Genomic DNA, 5,614 nt, shown 5'->3' with positions numbered 1-5,614 from the left:
CTTTGATTATCTTGCCTATTTTGACTGAAGAAGTTTGAACACATTGATAGGTTGTAGATTTCCTTTTCTATGGATGGTTGGTTTTGAATTTTGTCTTAAAATAATAGATTTTTTCAAATATAGCTCACATATCATACAACTCATTCATCAATAGTGAACAGTTCAGTGTGTTTTACTCTATTCACAAATATGTACACCAAAATCAATTGAACACTTCATCACCTCAAGAAGAAACTCTTTGTCCTTTATCTATCAACCCTTTGGCCTCCATTTTATTCCCACCCTTAAACAAACACTAACCTATTTTATTTCTCTCTATATGTTCACCTATTCAGCCTATTTTATAGAAAGCGAATGAAAAGAAGACATTCTGGGACTGTCTTCTTTCATTTACCATAATGTGTTCAAGGTTTACCTATGCTGTAGCATATATGACCACGTCATTACAGTTTATGGCAGAATAACATTCCTTTGTATAGAATGTCATATTTTCTTTGTCCACTAATCAATTGATGGACACTTGGATTGTTCCTCCTTTTGGTTAAGACAAAAAATTCTGGCACAAATATTTGTATGGCTGCATGTGTTCATTTGTCTTGGTAGCTACATGGGAGTGGAATTGAGGAGTCGTGTGGTAAATCTGTGCTTACCTACTTGAAGTACTACCAGATTGTTTTCCAAAGTGGCTGCACTTCCCATAACTCCTCCCTTTTTTTCTATTGCCTTTAGAACTGTTGCAATGTTGGTCAACTTAATATCTAAGTGAAAGCGCAAAAGTTGGGGATGGTGGCACACAACTATAATTACAGCACCCAGAAGGCTGAGGGATTAGCATTACAACTTTAAACCCAGCCTGGCCAATTTAGCAACTCAACAAGACCCTGTCTCAAAATAAAAATCTGAAAGAAGGAATGGGGCTGTAGCTCAGGGCAAAGGTCCTCAGTTGAGTCTCTAGAACCTTCAGTACCTCAGTCAATCAATCATCCAACAAGTAGCTAAGTGCAAGCACAAAATATTGCATTAGTCTTTGCATCAATCATATCTACAAATAATTCTTCTTTATAATACTCCATTTTCATCCCCCCCATCCATCCCAAGTAAATACTAATTATCTACACCAGTCACAGACTATGTACAGCCAGTCACTGCAAATCTTGTGAAGATTTGGTTGAGAATCACCTCATCTTTTGTAGTAGCTCTGTGAGATGCATTCACTTTCCTTACTTTATTCTCAAGAAGCCAGTGGGATGTGCAGCAAGGACAAAACTTCTCCTTTAAACAGGCAGAGAAACAAAAAATATAGGAAAATTTGTAAGTTGTCTAAAAGTGAGTCTAAGTATTGATGCCTGGCACAGGATTTCCTCTGTTAATTTCTTCCTTCAAGGAAGTTACAAACCAGTAGATAGAATAAGGTCTCAAGTTAATGATAACACTGCAAGATGCATAGGCTATGAATCAGGTGGCTAATGAGCCAAAATGTCATAAAAAGAGTCTGGACTAATGAAATAGCATGGTAGGAAGTAAAAGAATATGAAGATAAGCTTAAACAGTCACAGTGGAGCAAATGGAGGAACCTACATTGGAATACTTTCTGAAGGGAAAGAGAAGGTGGCGCCAGAACTGGGTTTTAGAGGACACATGGGAGTTTGAAAGTTTGTCAGACTGAGTTGAGAGAAGGATGTTCTAGATAACAAAGCAACAAGACCAATGTATTAGAAAACACAAACAGAGTCAGGTAGTTCATTTAAAGTAGAAAATCTTCCATATATTCAGCTAAGTAGTAATAGAAGTTTGATTACAAATGCAAGATGAAAGAATCTGGTCTTTATTTAGGAGACAATAGAGGAAAATCAGCAGAAATTTTATCAAAGGATTTTCACAGTCAATGTGGTACTATTTTGTGATGCTTTATGGAAAAAACGTAAAAGTACAGGGAATGGGAATGGAAACACTAGCTACTAGTATTCAAGCCAGCAAAACAGCACAAGAATAGAATTACAAATATCTAAATTACAAGTTCTCAGCCAGGGGATGTTTGACTTTCAGTAGACATTGGCAAATTCTAGAGTCATTCTTGGCTGTCACACAGGGGAGAGATCTATTGGGACATATAATGTAATTTGGGTGGGAAAAGGTAAAAGGCCCAACCACCATCTGCAATTGTACTTTCCTTACCTAGGTCTGGCTAATCAAAACCCACCATAGCATTTCTCCAGATGGCTGAGCAAATTCCAGCAGCACATCACAGCTGTTCTAGGACCTGGAATGGAGACACCTGGAAAGCTACAAGTTAGTAAAGAGGGAAAAAAGAAGAGCTCCAAAAACAAGAAAGAGCCAACAGGAAAACTAGAAATCACAGAGAATCTGGAGAAACTAAAAACAATACATAGCAAAGAACAAAGAATTATGGAATGCTAAGCCAGCTCCCAGGGAGGGAAATCTGCTCTGTAAACACAAGGTAAGCCCAATGAGGGTCATCAGTCCCAGGGAGAAATAAAGATCAGCAATACTAGCCTCCCAAAAGAGCCCACAGTTGTAATCTGCAAATACATTGTGAGATTTTATGCTGGTAATGACTTCTCTCACGAGGCAAATTAGATTTAGAGAAGAAATCCACTGCAGCAACCACCGTATTTGGGAGTGATTAATCAGGAGCCATTTTGTGAAGGGGTTAATTGTTAAAGAGTGAGCTGCTCGAGAATCAGAAGTCATAGGATAACTATGCTTCAGAATTTCTGAGGTCACCCTGCCATGGTGACGGGTTGGGGGATGGCCACAAGAGTCAGTCACAGAAAGCGAGCCCTCTGGGAAGTTTAAACAGTAACAAGCTTAGGCTGGGAAGGGCAAGGTGGTCCTGCCTTCAGGAGTGGGAAACCAGGCTGGTTCCATGTGGTTTTCTGAGGCAGACAAGTTGAAAATGCTGGCATTAAATCCAGCAGGTGGGCATACACACACACAAACACACACAAACACACACACACACTGCCTACTTCTGAGGCAAGAGATTAGGGCATGGCAAACTGGCTAAGCAAGTGGGCATGGCCTATCAACTACAGATTTCCAGGACACATACATAGAACAGTTCCCAAAAGTCTGTACCTGAGACCAATCAGAAAATCCTACTTCAATTTTTTTCGCAAGAGCCCAAGGAAGCTTTTTGATAGGACAGCCTAGACCTGACAACCACCTGAGGAGCGGGAGATTAAAAAGAAAGACAGCCACCACTGGACTCTTGGCCACTATGCTCACTCTTTCACAGTGGTCCACTCTCACCCTGTAGAGTTTACTTATCTTCCTAATTTTAATTGGCCCACACATGCTCTATCTTTTCCTACTTTCAATAAATGTAAAATCTCCTTACTTTTTGTGCTTGTCTTGACCAATTCTTTAGTCAGACAGAAAAAAACCTAGAAAATACCTCTAGAAAGAGCCCTCACAACCCCCATATCTTAGTCACTTTTCTACTTTTCTGTCATTGCTGAGACAAAACACCTGACACCCAAAATTAAGGAAGAAAAAGTTTATTTAGCTCACAGTTTGTGAAGGTTTCAGTCCATAATCAGCAAGCCCCAAGGCAAGGTGGCAAGGCACAGGGTAACGACAGTTCACCGTGGCAGAATACAGCAAAAGTAGCAAGAGCAAAAAAGGAAAAAGGTGTAGGCGCAAGCGAGCCTCTTAGCTCAGGATGTTTACAAAGCAAGGACCCTGGCCCCTGCTGAGCTAAATGGCTAAACTCCTCAAACTGACACAATGTATCAACCACTACACCCCCAGAACCCAGTAACACTTCCAACACAGAGTTAAGTGTTCTATTTCCTCTCTCCACCTGCCAATGTGATTAGGAATGCAGTAAGTCCAATTTGTTCATAAATCCAACAAACTAAGTCTTATTCTCTTTGACACAAATATACAATGTATATTGCTTTGTGCTTCCTAATAGCCCCCTCCACATCACCACTGCTTTTGCTCTTGCTTCTGGACATCCTGGACTCTGTGTACTGTACTACTATACACTACTGCACTGCACAGTAAACACACAGCAGCACAACTGTGACAGTGTCTGAGACACATGAATTACTTCTGTGATTTATTCACATCTGTGAATGTTCATAATGCAAGGTCCATCATACCTGCAAAAGTTTGCAACTTGAATGCTCATAAGTTGGAGACTTACAGTACACCTAAGCTTGGATGGCTGTCATATCCTGGGGTATACAGACAGAGAGGCACCTGGAGCAAAGAAGCACTTCACAAGCCCATACACCATAAATTCATAGGATGTTTAGTGAGCTAAAAGAGAATTTTATTAAACAGATAAAGGACTTTGCAAATAAAATGGTCAATGACTTTAAAGAAGAAACAAACAATAAAATAATGGAGTTAAGACAATATAAGATATGAATGTCAGTTTGGTAAACAATCAGAAATTATGAAAAGAAAGCATGCAGAAATACAAGATATGAACAATTCAATAGGATTCATGGGATGCAGATTTGGCCAGTAAGAGGACAAAGTGTCAGAAGTTGAGGAATAGATGAATGTAGTAGATTATAGATTCAATGATACCTGAAAAAATAACAAGACACCATATAAGCTGGATCCAATAGCTGCTAGATAACTCAAAAAACCGCTAATATCACAATTATATAAAAGAAAAAACTATAAGATGACTGAAAATGTATAAAAATTTATTCAAATTTACTTTCTGAAGTCAGCAGAAAACTTTCCAACTCTAGGAAAAGAATTCAGTGTTCAAATACAAGAGGAATATAGAACCCCAAGTAGCTACAGGCAGAAAACATCTCCACAACATACCATAATCAAGAGTCTAAAACTCTGACAAAAGGAATGAATACTAAGAGCTGAAAGAAAAACAGCAACTTGCTTATAAATGCAAGACTAACAGAATGACAGTGGACTTTTTATCACAAACCTTGGAGACCGTGAGATCTTGCAGTGATTTTTAAGCCCTGAAAGAAAAGAACTGTCAACTCAGACTTCTATGGCCTACAAAATTAACCTTCAAAATTGACACAGAAGTAGTCTTTCCACAACACATAAATCCCGAAGAAACACAAAAGCTTAACCAGCATTACAGGAAATACTAAAGGAATTCTAGTATTTCTCTAGACAGAGTAACAAGAAAGAAGGTAATTTTCCCTAGCAGCTAGTTCTAGAACATGCTAACTTGGTGTAACCCTGACCTTAAAAATCCACGGTAGGAGAAATAAGAAAACACACCAGCACCAGAAAGCCCAAAGGAAAGTATTACCTCTAACTTGGAGAGTGGTAAACAAAAAGAAAAAAATCAGCACTGGAAAAATAGTGGAATGATAAGATTCAGTAACACCTTACAATAATAACTCTCAATGTCAATGATTTTAACTGCCCAATCAAAGATGTAGATAAGAAGATTGGATAAAAAAATAAAATGGAACTATATACAGCCTACAAAAGATACATTTCATCCAAAAGGAAATAGACTACAGAGGAAAGAATGGAAAATGATCCTCCATGTAACCTGAGCCCAAAACCAAGTAGAAATAGATATCTTATTTTTAGATATCAAGCCAAAAATTGTCAAAAGAGACAAAGATGGCCTCTATATTCTGCT

The sequence above is a fragment of the Chinchilla lanigera genome, unplaced genomic scaffold (genome assembly GCF_000276665.1).
Source record: "Chinchilla lanigera isolate Chin_1 unplaced genomic scaffold, ChiLan1.0 scaffold00002, whole genome shotgun sequence".
Taxonomy (NCBI): domain Eukaryota; kingdom Metazoa; phylum Chordata; class Mammalia; order Rodentia; family Chinchillidae; genus Chinchilla; species Chinchilla lanigera.
This window is presented reverse-complemented; position numbering follows the sequence as displayed.